The sequence below is a fragment of the Propithecus coquereli genome, unplaced genomic scaffold (genome assembly GCF_000956105.1).
Source record: "Propithecus coquereli isolate 6110/MARCELLA unplaced genomic scaffold, Pcoq_1.0 Scaffold104, whole genome shotgun sequence".
Lineage (NCBI taxonomy): Eukaryota > Metazoa > Chordata > Mammalia > Primates > Indriidae > Propithecus > Propithecus coquereli.
In genome coordinates, this window is record NW_012134303.1 from 9,243,903 (window position 1) to 9,260,839 (window position 16,937).

General features: G+C 42.5%; 1 protein-coding gene across 1 annotated transcript in view; it reads left to right on the forward strand.

The window, feature by feature from the left end:
* Window positions 1-1,921: 1,921 nt before the first annotated feature.
* AMOT (angiomotin) overlaps window positions 1,922-16,937 on the forward strand; it is a 63,607-nt gene continuing 48,591 nt past the window's right edge. The window contains exons 1-2 of the mRNA XM_012645769.1: window positions 1,922-2,284; window positions 10,402-10,479. The gene's annotated coding sequence lies outside the window, so the exon portion shown is untranslated. The remainder of the gene's footprint in view (window positions 2,285-10,401; window positions 10,480-16,937) is intronic.

The following is a 16,937-nucleotide window of genomic DNA, read 5'->3' on the forward strand; positions in this document are numbered from 1 at the left end:
GTCAAGGCCTTTCCTTACATTCAGGCTTTCTTCCCACTTGAAATGTTTTCTAGGAAATATGGATATGTAGAGAATGGTGGTTTCCATGGTAAATGTTCCTTCATATTTGTTTTCTCAAGTTCACTTTGGAGATACACAGCATGATTTCCTCTTTCAGTACCAGCACCACAATAGATTTAGGTCGTGGTGCAACTGCAGAACTGTTTAAAAAAGAAATCTCACCCACCCTGGTTAGAAAAGGGGTAATTTATTATTCTAACTGCAGGGAGCCAACTTCATATCCACCCCCAAAACTGTAGGAAAAGAGTTGACTTAAAGCCACAAAACCTACACAACCTTGGATGTAAATGCTGAAAACAGATGAGCAGAATATTTGATTCTCAGACACATGTGAGAGTCTCCACCATGTGTCATGGAAAAGTAGGAACACATACATGTATGGAATGATTTGTGGTTTATAGTTTTTACATACATTTCATTTTATTTTCACATCAGTGCCATTAAGTTAATAGGGCATGTCTTACAGCCTTTATTTACAGATAGAAAAATTAAGGCTGAGAAGTTAAGCCCCTTAACAGAAGTCACACAACTGGATAATAAGTGCCGGGGCCCCAAATAAATTCTTCCTTTGGTTCCAAATTCCATGTTATTCTGCTATCCCTACAACTGTTTCCTTTGTACTTTCGTTTTCCCAGAAGTAAAATGGTAGATATTCCGTGTCCCCGGATGCTGTTCTCAACCCTCCCTGTTCTTAAGCAATATCAATTTTTCGCAGCCAGGAAATGTGAACATCACATTGACACTTCATGCACTTTCCCCCCTCCCCACCCTCCTGATTTAATGAATTAAGGGGGAAGAAAAGTTATCTATTCCCGTAGGGCTGGACAGTGCCGTAAACATAAAGGTGTGCCAGAGTCGGCCGACACACTGTCGCACTCTTTTGCGAGACTGAGAAATAAGGCGTCTCATCTTTCTTTTCCCAGCAATAGCTGGGGGAGAACAGAGAGCTAGACAATAGCCTCTTGTTTAGTTTTATTAATTTTGAGGGCGGGTGGGACAAAAGGATCGAATTGGCAACTCAGGGGACCAATGGCAAGCGAATCCTAGGCCAGGACTGGCCAATGGGGAGCTGCAAAAGAATGGTGGGTGGGACTTACACTTCAGGAAACCTCTCCGCCCAGGTCGGCGCTTCCAGCCCGCCTTAGAGGCGGAACCTCCTCAGAGCTCCGCCCACACCTCCCCCACCCCTACCCCTGCCCCCCGGGAGGGGGCCGAGGGCCCGGACACGGGGTGGGGGGCCCAGCTGGGAGGTGGCTAGTGAGAGCAGAGGAAGAAAGGAGGGTGTCTTGTAGAGCTGTGACCTGGGTGGGGGCATGCTGGTAATAGGAAGCAAGAGGGGAAGGAAAACGAAGGAGTGCTGCTCCTTCCTGCATTATTTTAAGCAGGCTTTGGTAGAAGCTGCTTTTCAGCATTTCTATTATTTGTTTTTCTTCCTCCCGCTGTGGGGCGGGGAGCTGCACTGGCTCTCCCACGCGACTCCGCTGCTCTGTAGCCATAGATTATTATTGTAGTCTCTGCAAAACCCTTTCCTTCCTTCCAGCCAGGCCCTGCGCATACTCTAGGGGCTACTGTAAAGTGAGTCGTGGCCCGCTAGTGAGAAGGAGAGAGCTAGGGTCCCCAGCATTCGCCTGAGCTCCCGGACCCCGCCGTTCAATTGTTTGAAACTTCCCCGCCCCCCGGCCCCGCCTCTCTTCCGCGCCCCACCCCCCCATCCAGGGTCCAGGCAGGCTCCCGCCCTTCTTTCCCCGCCCTTACTCCGCCTCCCTCCCTAGTCCACCTCCCGCTCCGGGGCGGTCCTAGTCGCTCACCGCAAGAAGAAAAGCCACCCATTCGTCCCCCTCCCCTACCTCCCATCCTTTGCCCAGGAGCTGCCTTCATCGCAGTCACGCCCCTTCCTTCCTAGGAGCTTTCTGGCTGCTTAAACTGGTAGACCCCCGAATTACTCCTCCATCTCTGCTCCCTTTCGCCTGCTCTTCTCTTAGTTCTCCCCGCCTCCTCCCCACTACCACCACCTCCAGCTTGTCTCGCCTCCGACCAACCGCTGCTCCACCCTCCGGCCCGGTATCCTGCCTGTCCACTGCCACCAAGGAGAACCCGGACCGAGCAGCAGGGAGGGGAGCAACCCGGAATTGGGGCTTTCCCCCTGCTCATCCCTGGCCGCCGGCCCGGGACGGAAGCCACTTGAGCGAGCAGAGTCGTCACCTTGCCTTCGTTGCCTTCAGGGGTAGGAGACGCGTGGTTACTTTTCGCGGGGAACTGGGTTAGGAATCCATGGTGGCATGAACTTGGCCGTGCCCTCGGCGTGAGTGCGTCGATCTAGATGCATGTGGGGATGCCCGTGTGTTCTACTTTCTTTGCAGCTGGCAGTGAGTTTCCTGGGATGTGCAGCAAGTTAAATCGGTTAAAGTGCGCTCCTTTCCCGTCCTACTTCGGCGAGGAGATGCTAGTAGGTACCACTACTTGATGGTACTTTCACTTCCTTGCCTCCTGGGGTCCTTGTAGGTCTCTAGGTAATTAATCACATTAAGGAGCTAAGACCCAAGGGAAGCTGACATCTACATTTAGCCCAGCAGGAGTGTCCGTGCTTATCTTGGCTAACTAGGTGGGTTTCTCCTAAGTGCTTAGACTTGGGTGGGGGCTCACATTCCCTGGGGCAGGGATGGGGGGGTGGGAGGAGGACTGAATTCTTGAAGTTTTGAAGTCTGGGAGTCATCTACAACACAGTGCTGCTCTTTGGAGGGTGTGTGTGGTGGTGGTAGTGGTGGTGAGGAGGGGGTTGCCCCATCTGTTTTATAAAATCCAAAGATGTTACTAAGTAGTTTTGCACGATCAGGCAGGTGTCTTGAGGGTCCAAGCCTGGGCCACTTACAGGTTTGTGCTTCGACAGTAAATATGAAAATGAAGAGAAAGAAAAGTGGGAGGGAAGATGACAGTCTTTATAGACTGTGAGCAGTCCCTAGTAAATTATTGCTAATAATACTATAATAATTTACAGCAAGGGACTAAATATAATTAAATAAGAGAGGAAAGGGAAAGTTTTTGAGAAACACTTACAACGTCTAGTATATGTTTTAGAAAGAATTTTCTGACAACTTGGAGTGTTTAGTTCAGTTCTCCTCCCTCTCCACCATGAAGAGTAGAAATTGGGAGGCAGTTTAAAACTTTTATGAATATAACCCTCTTCTCCCATTCAGAGAGGAAGATAATTAGTCACCATAATCTTCAGTGATGAAGGGCTAAGGGTATTTAAGTCTCCTTGAGCTATGCTTTGTGAAAAGTTCTTTCTCAGGCCAGCCTTTGTGAAGTCTTCTCAGTTAGACCTTTCAGCACTCTCATTTAGTAGCTAAGAATAGTTCAAAATGCCATTTTGGATGTGGGATAAATTTTCACCCATCTCCCATCTATCTTCAATTGGACAAGTATGTTGAGCTTGTAAAACTCGTGACATTCAAAGACCTGTTACTGAAATGTCCCTAACCCATTGCTTGCTTGGGAACAAATAATTACTTATATTTTAAAATAATTTCTTTCATAAATTTTAATAGGGGAAAGGAAAGAAGGAAGGTAGAGAAGGAACGTTATAGGGCGACAATTTTAAAGGCTATTGTGTTTTCAGATCAGCTGGGAGGGAAAAGCTGGCCTGACCAAACTACATTTTATAACTGGCCTGGGACATTTTAACAGCCAGGTGGTTGTAGAGTAGTTGCGTCTATTTACAGATGATAACTCAGGTTCCAACTATTCTGTATGGGTTTATCCAATGTCATTTACAGACACTTTCTGGCACTACATCATACTTCATTTTAAGTTACTTCTTTCTTTGGAAAAGTTTGTGGCTCTGTAAAATTGAAAGTGCTTTTTCTAACTTCGTGGTCTAGGTACGAAGTAAACCTCTGACCACAATTGTATGTAGAGTAACTTTTACATGAAAGTTGTGGATCTGATTACCTATTTAAAAGATTTTAGAAAGGGAGTTTTAAAAATTCATGTTCAGTATTGTTTAGGATTTGGAAATTGAAATCTCATTTCTGGTTTATGAAGTAGGATTTATTAGATTAATGCATAACTAAGACATTCTGTAGAGTTGCCTTTTCTGAAGTTGTGTAAAGAACAAATCAGACTCTAGAATGCTGTAAGAACAGTCTGATCAGAAGGCAGAGGAATGGATGCTATGACCTTGAGGTCCCATTGAGTGCCAGAATTCTAAGTGGGTACATCTGCTTCTGTGCCTCTCCTGAGAGCCCTCTCCCAGGACCTGCGCCTTCTTTAAAAGGGTGTCTTTGTAATTAAACAGTCCTTCTCCCCCATCCCCCTTTCTTCCTTTGATCCAGCTTTTTAAGACCTTTTTTTCCATTTGGAGACAAGAGGAGTTTCTCACACTCTCCTGTTCCCCTCTCAACGTTTCTTTTCCTTTACCCCAGAAAAGTTCCCTGAAGTTCTCAGGATAGTTAGAAGTTGTTTTGTTTAGTTTGGGGCGCACAGAGGGGATGGGGGTGTTACCAATGAGGAGGAGTAGAGGATATATTCCCTCTTGGGAAATGCTTGCAACCAGGTAGCCTCCTCCATGGAGACTGAGCATTTGGAATGCATGAGAACAGTCTATTCTTGGGGACCATCTGGTAGAAATTGTCCTTTGCACCCATTAAGCCCAGCTTAAACCCACTGAAAGGGATGGAGAGAGGTGTATGTGGTCGTGGCAGAGCCTTTTAGGATGGTAAATGGGTAAATGTTTCTAAATCTCCTATTACATCACCTCTTTCTCTCATGGATTCAGTCGGTTTAGCGATCAGCTTGACAAGTTAATTAGCTAGGGACTAAACCAATTTGTTTAGAATTGTGATCCATTGATTTCCTGTCCCTAGGAATTTTTGTTGGTGTTTTACTATGATGTGTTGTCTTTAGCCTTACTTACTTTTCGTTCCTTGCTGCCTTTTGTGGACTTTGGTCCAAAATCTAGGGTCCCACCCCTGAGTCAAAGGTTAGAATTTTGTCCCAGGAACGAAGGGGGCATTAAACAGGCTGGCCATACTGCATTACTTTCCTCCATGGTGGGCTTCTGACCCTTTTAACCCAGAGAAAGGAGGGAAGTTGCCCCTTCCACACATAACACACACAATCTGAACAAAAAAAAGGAAAAAGAAGGAATGAAAATAGGGGGTCATTTGCTTTATAAAAGAATCCACAACAGATTTTTTTGAAAGAACTAGCATTCCTAGTTGGTGCCTTTAAACTATGACTTGATATATAAAAATTCAGTATAACTGGGCCTTCTCAGAAACATTTATTGCATAAAGGAATGCATTAGAATTTGTTGTAATGATTATTGCTTGAATTAAGGCCATTATTTTGCCTTTGAAATCTTTTTGTTATATGGGATGGAGTTAGTTAATTGTCTAAATCATTCTGCCTTGTAATAATGCTGGCCACGTTAGCCCCAGCCTACAACTGCTTGTGGAAGGGACCTAGTATTACTTTCTGGAAATAAATCAGACTTCATAGATTTTGAGTAAGTCTAAGGATGGGACTCTCCACCCCATATAGGTAAAAGATTTTATTTCCAGTTATTGTATTTGACTAACCCAAGGATCCAGAAAATTGTTTTTAGTAAATAATGGCCCCTGATACCATTTTTAATCTAAGAATCTTAAATAAGCTTGCCTAGTGAGCCTATTGGTGAGAGGGACCTGAGCTCTAGCCCAACTCTAACTCAGTTTACCACCCTTGGCAAGTTTGCTCCACAGTAAATTGTGGGGTTCGGACACGGTGATTTTGAGAGCCAGTTCTCAGAAGTTTATGATTCTCTTTCTAGGCCTCAATATCTGGTGTAAATGTGAATGATTGCTACTAGAACGAAGTGTAAAAATTGTTAGAAATACAATCATATAGTCATCATGTAAAAAAAAGAGCCTATAAGGATGTATCAATATAAATGTGTTGTGTTTTATGTTTTAGCAACATCAAGTTAAGAAGCTAAGACCCTGTCTAACACTCCATCAAGAATTCCATCATCCTACCTGATCACCTGCCTTATTTTTTCTAGTTTCTTTCAAGTCTTTGTTCCTGTACTAACATGAATTTTGCATAGTTGGGAATATACAATGTTGCTTTAAAATAAGAGCCCACCTAAGACTTAGTTTTATAAACCTGTGTGGAGGAATGAAGTCAGAACCTGACTGAGTAAGCATGAAGAATCTTATACGTTTTGTTTCTCAAATACCTGGAGTGACTAACGGATTTAATAAGTAATCCCTAAACAGTTTCTGTGATTTAGGAGTTGTATGTATCTAGCAAGGCTGTTAATTCTATTCCTTTGACCTCCTGTTATCCCTTTCCCATTCTTTTAAACAACAACAAAAAAAAAACACTAGGGTCTACAATTTACTTTGTCTAACTCATTAGCAATGATTCTTAAATCACTGTATCATGATATCTTATCAAGAGAGTACAAATTTGGGTACACTATGAAATCTATAGAATGAGAAGGGAGAGGCAGAAAAGCATAAATATGCTTGTTTCATACTATTGAAAGTAATATACTTAAATTAGACTAAAAGATAGCAAGGAAACTAAGGATTTTAGACAATTTAAAAAAAAAGACATGTATGTATAGCAGAATGGCCTACACGTAATGGGCTCTTTGTGGGAGGCCTTTACCATGTAGTGAAAGTTTATTTCCACAGTCCTTTAATTTTCCTTTGATAATGAAGGTATAGTATACATGTGATCTCCAATTTCTTTTCTTTTTATTTATTTATTTATTTTTGAGACAGAGTCTCACTCTGTTCCTTAGACACGAGAGCAGTGGCATCATCATAGCTCACTGCAACCTCAAACTCCTGGGCTCAAGTGATTTTCCTGCCTCAGCCTTCTGAGGTAGCTGGGATTACAGGCATGTGCCACCACACTCAGCTAATTTTTCTATTTTTTGTACACAGAGGGTCTTGCTATGTTGCTCAGGCTGGTCTCAAACTCCTGGCCTCAAGCAATCCTCCCGCCTCCTGCTTCAGCATCCCAAAGTGCTAGCATTACAGGCACGAGCCACCGCACCCAGCCCATGATCTCCAATTTTTGATGGATTCATTCCTGGAAACAAGTGGCTCATCATACATTAGATTAAATTTCCCTAACTAGAATGGAAAAGGGAGGTATGGGTTTTTAGTATTTAGAAAGTACCAAGAGAAGTATAGGAACTGTTTATTTTTTTTTGTAATATGTGATCATGGGGAAAATGCAAATGGATATATTTGCCAATATTTCCTAAGGCAGGTCTTGAAAATCTACTCTTTTAAGTCTGTAGGCTTGCCTTGACTTTTGTAAAGTCACTTTCATTCTTGCCCCAACTCCATGAAATATCATTAGTCTGTGTGACTTGAAGTCAGGATCTGGTTTTGTCTGCCCAACCCCTGTCTGACTTGCCGTGTGACCAAGGGTAAATGAATTAGCTGCTCTAAGCTTCAGTTACCCTTCTGGGAAGCAAGGATATTAATACTTCACAGAGGTGTTTAGGCATGCTTCATATTGGGCACATGCTTTGAGGTCATTGGATGAAAGGTGTTTGCATGATGGCAAAGCAGGCTTATTATAGGGTCCTTAGCAGGTGTTCCTTTTTAATGAGCTTTGCTCTCTTATAACATACAGTGCCCCTTTGGTGCCCCATTGCCTTATTGACTGTAATTATGATTGACCCAACATTTGTATTATTGACCCTCTCAGCTTTTTGGAAAAACATTAAACATTTTTATACTATGTGGTAAGTTGAGTTGTGCAAATAAGTGGACTCTAGCATCTGCCAGGGTGATGAAAAATAGCTTCGAAAAGAGACATTAGTTGAAATGCGCCGTGGAGATCAGTGAGTTCTTCAAAACTCCAAAAGATTAGAAAGAGTAAAGCAAGTTTCTCTGTGTGTGTGCATGCGTGCCCGTGTTTTAAGGGAGAAAGTTTAGAGGAATATTTGCTTGTGACACATACTGATGATAGCCAGTAACTGAAACCCAGCCATTGTGGTGTTTTATAGACAGCTGGTTTTTATTAATGATGGAATATTTATGCTTGCTGTACAATTCGTGGCTCATTTCCATGTGTATGTCAGAACTTAAATACCCCCGAAAGCACCATTAAGATAACATTAAATATAAATGTGGCCTAGCTAGAAAGGGTGAATTTGGTGGAGAGTCTCCCTTACTCTTACTGGTGTTGCTTCAGATCACAATAACTGTCCTCCCTCACTGAACCCCTGCACCAACTTTAGGCATTAATGCTGATCCTTTTTTTTTCTTATATATCCCATAGCAAACTTCACATTTTGGTCCTTTTGATATGGACAAATGATATGCTCCCCGCTCCTTACAATGCCGATAAAACTGATGTATGTGTTTTTTAAGAGCATATTTTCCCTGCACATGCTTCTCATTATCCAAGAGGCCTGGATTCAATCAGTAAAGGAGCATAGAAACCACATAATTGAAAGGAGAATGACGGTGGTGCATACTTGGAATATTTGTGGGAAGGGGATTGCTGACATCAGAAAATGTAGTGGCCTGAGTGTTAACAGCATTGAAGAGAAATCAGCTTTCTGTGTTTCTCTATATTGAGAATTATTTTTAAAGGAATAAAAATATGGGCCAGGTTTGACATCCTTTTATGAAGTTGCCCTGGAAACTTTGATGAAGGTTGTTAAAGAATAGTTCAATTAAAACCTTCCCCATTAGGAAGCTAATTAGTGCATCCCTTACTCATTTTGGTTGTTTTCAAGGGGCATGGATTTGCATTGAATTAGTGACATTTTTTCCATGTGATAGCAAACTAAGATAAAAATCACAGATGGGGAAAATTATTTAGATTGCCTATTTTGAAGAAATCTAATTTCCTCTTTATTACATTTAGGTTTTCATTTCAGATTTTTGTTTTACTCTGTTTATATACAGTGATCACATTTTAGTGTGGTAGCCAGTTTTACTTTCTGGATCACGGGCTGTAAACCAAAGCTTATTTGAATTTCCCATATGAATTAGAGAAATACAACGAATCACAATAAACCATTTTATTAAGGTAACATTTGATTTTTTCCCTTCTACAATTAGTTTCACTTTGCTCTGTGTGTGTGTGTGTGTGTGTGTGTGTGTGTGTGTGTGTGAAAGAGAGAGAGAGACAGAGAGAGAGAGACAGAGAGAGACAGAGAGATTGAGGGAGGCAGAGTGTTTTCTTAAAAGCAAACAATTTTTGGAGCTAAGAAAATTTTGATGACCCCTTTACCCCCAAGAACATTCTGTCTGCCTCGGGCTGCCGGTCAGGCTTCCGTTAGGGGAATGTGATGAATTTTCTAACCTGGTGTTTTTGTGACCAGGCTAAGCAATTCTTCCTTGGCAACCTGAAGGAGAGGGGTTATGGTGGGAACAAGAATGCGGGATTCCTAGCAGGTTCTTTTTACTATACTCCATCTTTTTTAGGGGGATCAGTACTTGCTCCCAAGGTTTCAGGGCCATTTGCAGTAGAGTAAATGCTCTGTGGCTAAATATAAAATATGGGTCTGCCGTGGTCATCCTTTTCCTCATAACTGGTAGGGGACAGTCATTCTGTACCTATGTTCCCTGGTGCTGTGCCTGTGACATAGGCCTGCACTAGTTTCTGGGAGTGGGAAAGTTGGCTGGGTTATATGATTTGTGGTTTAACTGATCTCACCCTAGTCTTTCTTGGGAAGGCAGAATCTAGATTCTATTTTGCAATGGCACCTCAGTCAAGACAGGTTCCCCAGACTTGCAAGGCAGCAGCAGAAGGAGGGGCTGCCTTCTGCCTTTGGAGAGTGACTCAGGCCCTTCGGTATGAAGATATGAAATGCTGGCTCCTATCCATGCACCTGCTGGATGCCACACCTGCAGTCAGCACCTGAGCCCCACTCGTACATAAAAACCAGACTTAAGGCAGATGGGGCTCCCTTTGAAAGGGAAGTGCAGTGAAACAGGGAGCTCCCAATTGTGATAGCAGAGCCCCACTGGGAATTATGTTTAGCCATGCCAGTGTCGGTATGGGGAAATGTCTTAGATAATTTCTTCTAGGTGCAGCTACTCATTTGCTCAAGATACTGTTGGAGTGCTGAAGGAGTTTGCTTTCCTAATGAATTTCTCTTGTGAACCATCTTCTTAAAAACTGGAGAAGCAATTCTGTGGAGGGTTGTGTCTTAGATTCAAGCACAGGGCAGGAAGTCACAAGACCTGGGTTCTGATCCTGGCCCTAACCAGTGAGCAACAGCGAAATCCTTGTCCAATTAGTTATCATTAGCTATCTTGAGCTTCTCTCTCCAATTGTAAAATGGAATTAATCACATCTGCCTTTATTTCCGCACAGAGCTGCTGAGAAGGACAAATAAGATAACAGAAGTGAAAGAGCTTTTGTCTCCTTAGAAGGAAGGCTGAGGAACTAAAGGTAATATTATTATTATTATTACTGTTATTCCATGTCTTTCATTTCTTTTCTTCTCTTACTGTGGTCTCTAGCAAAGTCTTTGGGAAGTTGTTATTCACTCAGTATGCAATTAGCAAGCACGTTTCATGTACCAATTAATGTTTTAGGTGTTGGAATGGATACAATAAAAAATCATGCACCCACCCCATGCCCTCTAAGATCTTATGGTTACAATTTCCACTTCCATTTCTGGTTCAACCAATTACAGTGATTTCTGCCTGGGTGCTCAGAAATTTAAAAGGTGAGAATTAACTTCTTTTCTCTTTGCATTGCAGCTGGGGACTTCTGTCCCTGGAGCAGTGTATTCCAAGGTCTACATTCTACATTGAAGGCATATGGGAGGAAAGGTCGTGGGGGTAAATAAAGGAATTTCTTTCACTCCCACATTTGCAAAGTGTCTGACCCTTGAATGATCACTTTTTTCAAGGATCTGCCCTTAGTTTCATCCTGGGTTCTGTTTTGTTCCTTTTCAATCTGGTCTGGCCCACTCTTATGACCTTAGCTGTCATCTGTATACTGACTCCCAGTGATATATCTCAACCTATCTTTGATGTCAAGCTGGCTACCAAATTCCATGTCTTTTATTCAGCTCATAGATTTTTTTCCCCCTCTGAGAAGCTTTTACAGGTAACCAAGAGTTTTTTGCAGAGTCCTTTGTGTTGCTGTAGCTATCTGCTCATACCACTCCTCTCTCATTGGATTGGGCCTCCTCTGTTTGACGGGGAGCTCCTTGAGGACTGGGCACTGTTTTTATTCTTTTTTTTCCCCACCCTAGGGCCTACCTAGCACAGTGTCTGGCTACACTAAGTGCTCAATAAATGTTTGTGGAAAATATGCTGTGGTAAATGTTGGAATAGAGAATGAATTTTCCTTATTGAACAGACTGGGGTCAAGGGGGAGATGGAGAAGGACTAGAGAAAAACCTTCCAGGAGGAGGTAGAAATCAGGACTGCCTTTTTCTGAGAGTTCTGGCTAAGAAACCAAAAAAAAGAAATGCCTATTGTATCTGTTCTTGCTAAGCCAGGGGCATCTCTGGCCTGTTGCCTCCCTTGCCTTGGGACTGGATGATTTTTATGGTCAGGTCTGCAAATAAACCTCTGTCTATAACATATTGCCCATTTAAGACAGGTGTCACTTAGTCATATAATATTAAACAGGGCTGACCTTAAATGTGCCACCTGAACTGAGGCTGCAAATAGGTACGCAGACGGGCTCATTGATCATGTATACTTAGTTCTATACAGCAACATGCCCTTTAAGATGTACTGAAGATTGGGATCTGAAAACTAACAAATTCAATTTTGAGAATGTAGCAGGTTGGCTCACTAGAACTGAATGTCTTCAAGCTGACTGTCAGATCTTTCCAAGGGCAAAAATGAAAGATGATATAAGCCAGTACAGGCCATGAACCTGTTCTCACCCACCTGATGCTTTTACTAATTAGCTTCTTGGCCGGCTGGCAATTTGGGGCAAGTGAATGCAAGCTGGATTCACAAGGGAGCCTACATTCCACTCTGCCATTTCACAAGCCACTGGGATACTACACTGCTTCTCTTGGCTTCTTTCCCTCCCAGGAGCCCTGCTCTGCCCTGGTGGAAAAATGGGAGCAGAACTTTTCATTAAAAGAGGGATGAATTTCATTGGGCTTTGGTATTTTGCTAGTTTTATGTTTTTAGTGGGTTGTCTAAAAACCTTCATGTTCCTTGACCCATCGGTTTCACTTCTGGGGTTCTATTATTAGGAAACAGTCCACAATATTGAAAAAGGCTAAATCACAAAGATGTTTCTGTGACATTATTTAGACTAGCACAAAATTGGAAGCAATTTACACGTCTTAATAATGAGAAAATGGGTGAGCGAATGTTGATACACTCATTTAATGCGCTAGTACGCAGCCATTACAATGTTTGTTATGAAGTTATGCCACAACATGGAGAAAGTGCTTATAATGAAGTGAAATGCAAGATCCAAAATTATAGGTACATTAATATCTCATTGCTTTACAAAAAAATATACCTAGGAAAACTAAAGGAAATATTCTGTAATGTTAACAATGTTTGGGTTGAAGTGCTGGGATTGTAAGCGATTTTTCTCTTTATTATAAATGTGGGCATGCTGTGCTTATATTACTTGTAAAATAAAGCGTAAATATACGTGAAAATGGGTGGTCTGCCATTGGAAACAGGATTGGTAAAGCAGACAGCTTCTAGGTATATTCTTAAACTTTTCTCATTTTATGTGCTCAGTCTGACTCCATGGATCCCTTGTGTTTTTCCTGAGCCAATAAGGAATAGGATGTGATGGTGTGATCTAGTCCCCCTTGGAATGGATGTGTGTGCCTGGAGTAGAGGGAGTTGGTGACGGGATTCTCTCTGCTACTTGCAGTTTCATTGCTCATGTCCCCTTTAGGGTTGATCACCTTTGTTGCCTATTAACATGTTCAAGTTAATTGCTTCACAGCAAAGCAAAGTCAAACTAAGACCCAAACTGACCAAGCTTTCGAGTTAACATCTGAGAAACAGATCTCTCACACTGATCCTTGGTAACATTTGGAAATGCCAAGGCCCTTCTGTGGTTCTTAAAATAATCTTCCAACCTAATCTAGATAGAGGTAGAGATGAGGCCAACTCTTTCCTTAAGCCATTTCTTAAGCTAGTGCTACAGTTAAGTAAGAGCAAATGCGAAGCTGTTATGATGTTGAAAGACCTAGAACAGGAAGGTGGCTTGGAAACATTGATCAGTGGAGGTTCATGTTGCTCTCAGACTTACCTGACATCGTGGCCTAAAGAGGAGAAAATTTGCAGGGCTCTTATGCCATATTTTCTAGCTAAACACTTCCCTCTTACCTCTTTGGATTTTCCCTCCTGCCGTTAACATTTTGTTTCCAATAGAACTGAAAAATTGGTGGTAACATTAAACTAGGTTTGCAGTCTCTTACAACCAGGGTCAATTTGGTTTAATAAATATTTATTATGTATCTTCTAAGTATCAACTAATAATGCTAGATAATATATTGTAGTGGAAGGGCTCTTGCCCTAGGAGTTAAAATACCTTCATTCGGGTCCTGGCTCTCACCCCTTGAGACCTTGACATCTTCATCTATAGAAAGAGGGGTTGGACCAGTAGGTGGTCTCTCAAGTCTTTCCAATTCTGGCCTTCAATGATCTAAAGACCCCGGGCACAGTGGCTCACGCCTGTAATCCTAGCACTCTGGGAGGTCGAGGTGGGAGGACTGCTTGCAGTCAGTGGCTTGAGACCAGCCTGAGCAAGAGTGAGACCCTGTCTCCATAAAAATAGAAAAATTAGCCGGGCGTGGTGGCGTGTGCCTATAGTCCCAGCTACTTGGGAGGCTGAGGCAGGAGGATCCCTTGAACCCAGGAGTTTGAGGTTGCAGTGAGCTATGATGATGGCACTGCACTCTAGCCTGGCCAAGAGAGTGAGACCTTGTCTCTAAATAAAAAAATAAATAGATAAAGACCCCCACGAAATAGAATGAGCTGCAAATAAAGGTTTAAAAAAAAAACAAAACCTTTCTTCATAAAATTTCTCCAGTCTTCTAGAAAAAGGCTACTTTGAAATAATCATTATAGTAATAGCTAACTCTTATTGAGGCCTTACTATGTGCCAGGCTCTGTGTCTAGCACCTTACATGGATTACCTCCCTTAATCTTTATAACGACCCTGTGAAGTACAAGCACCGTTATCCATATTTTGGAGATGAGATGATGAAATTGCCATTTCGGAGGTCAAGAGACATGTACGAGTTCAGTTAGTAAGCCATAGATCCAGGATTTGAACGTGGGTAGTGTGACTCCAGGCCCAAACTCTTAACCATGGTGCTTATACTGCCTACACATTACCCATTGAAAGTTTAGGGATAACCTGCAAAAGGACCATTGTTTCTTACTTCCCAAAGGAAGCGAATTAGTATCCTATGTTGCAAGACTATTGGGAAAGATGTCCTCTAGGACACTCCCGGGCCTCTGACCAGTACCGGTCCATGGCCTGTTAGGAACCGGGCTGCACAGCAGGAGGTGAGTGGCAGGTGAGCAAGCCACTCCCCATCACTGGCATCACTGCATAAGCTCCACCTCCTGTCAGATCAGCAGTGGCGTCAGATTCTCATAGGATCGTGAACCCTACTGTAAACTGTGCATGTGAGGAATCGAAGTTACACACTCCTTATGAGAATCTAATGCCTGATGATCTGAGATGGAGCTCAGGTGGTAATGCTAGCGCTGGGGAGTGGCTGCAAATACAGATTATCATTAGCAGAGAGGTTTGACCGCACAATAAATGTATGTGCTTGAATCATCCCAAAACCATCCCCACCCCCTGCGTCTGTGGAAAAATTGTCTTCTGTGAAACTGGTCCCTGGTGCCAAAAAGGTTGGGGACCACTGCTCTAGGACACTTTGGCCACAATGTGGACCCATCTGAGAGGACATGAAAATTCACTGGGGCCTCTCTCTGTGAGAGGTTACATGTTGTGTGTATGTGTTTTGCCCAAATACATACACAGTTACAGGTTCCTTTCCATCTATCTGGGAGCCAAATCGAATGAAACACGTTGGCCACAATTAGCAGAGAAAGAGATGTACTAGACTTAGATTCTTCATCCTGGTTGATAGAGTGAGGGATGGGGGCAGAATGGGAGGAGGAGGAGAAGGGATAGAAAGAAGATCTTCTAGGCATGTTGCAAAATTATTTGAAGGGTGAGAATTTGGTCTTCCCTGGCCACCTTGTAATGTTAATTTTCTGGGACGTGGCATGGGCAACATCTGGGCTCTCACTAATGTGTTTTGGCTTGACCTCCCAGGTGTACCAGGGGAGGCCAGTGACTACAAATGTAGTAAGAATTTAGCTTGGCCTTGCTGTCCTGTTGTTGTTACAGAAGAGTTGAATATATAGATTCAAATTGCATTTTTAAAGACAGAACCATGCATATTTTTTCTTTCCCTATCACACATCCTCAGGGAAAGTCTGTGTGTCCAGGAGAAACAAGGTTATTTTATTGATTGAAGATGATGTCAGACCCTTGGAAGTGGTGTGATTAAAGCTGTGGGCAGATTAAAGGTTGCAGAGTTCATGCTATTTTAGTATTTGCGCATAAGACAAGGAATCTTTTCCTTTCCTTTCTCTAATAAGTAAATGGAGTAGTGTTTTCCTCCTTACGTGACTCTTGACATGTAGGTGAACATAAGATCTTTCGGGAAAAAAAGTCAGTAAACTGGAGAGGGCTCTGTAAAACTTTTTTCTCAGGCTGATTTCTTTTCCTTTTAAACAGAAACAAAAAAGGCCGGGGGTATGGTGGGGGTGGGGGAACAAACTGTGTCTGGTTGACAGAAAGTGATTTGGGTTTTAAAAAGGATATGCAGGAGAGAGGGCAAAATAAAGGGAAGAGAGTACAACTTTGGACAAGTAGTTTTCTCAATGAGAAGCTGAGTGTCAGGAGAAATCCAGTCAAAATGGAAATGAAGAATCTAAACAATACTGGAAAGGAATTGTATGGTGGTTTCTCTCCAGAGGCTCAAGTTTAAAGGCCTTGGGCTGTTTTCTGGTGTTTCACTTGAAAAAGTACAATTTTTTTTTTTTCAGAATTGGACAATAGAAGCACGGTGGTTATTTGCCATAGCTCTCTTAACAGTCCAGCTTTGATTCCAACTAGAAGTTGTTCCTATGCTTTGAAATTATGGCAGACACCCTAAAATAATTACCTTGCAGATTGGAGACGATTTTGCTTTTGATCATGATTAAATGTTGGGCCAAAACAAGATGGAAAGACAAATTTCCGTGTTTGTTCACTCTATATCTGTTCACTTTATTTTTGGCAACATTGCAAGGAAATAATGTTAAATTAATCACTGCGCGGTTTTGTGGATTTTTTTAAAAAAAGTTGAATGTCTTGGACATGCTCCCAAAATACAGAGATGCTTGTGTGTTTCCTTCACGTTGCCTTGCTCCTCAAATGGAATCTCTGGTGTGGATTAAAGCCTTTCCTTTAAGTGGTAAGAGTGAGTCGTGGATAGGCTGGGACAGAAGACAGGAATGTGGTTCACGTGCATCTCACCTAAACACAAACTTTTGAGCTTTAGAACCATTTCGGTCAGGCTGGCAGGGTTTTTCAGAGGGTCAAGGCAGAAAATAGAAATGAGGACTATCTCAAACCCGTATCTATTAGGCATTTGCATCTAGTGTCTATAATGAGTCTGGTAGTTTCCTTTTGCTGAGACACTGGGGCTGTGGAAGTGCTGGGAAAGCGAGTGGAGGCATCTTCTGCTTGGAGAAGAGTTGCTGCTCTGTGTTGAGAAGAGCAGTCAACTTTCCTACTCTGGCAGGAATGGATGGGCTACTAATCAGATAATTAGATTATAAGCTCCGTGAGGGCAGGAACTACATTATAGGTGTCATTGTAGTCCT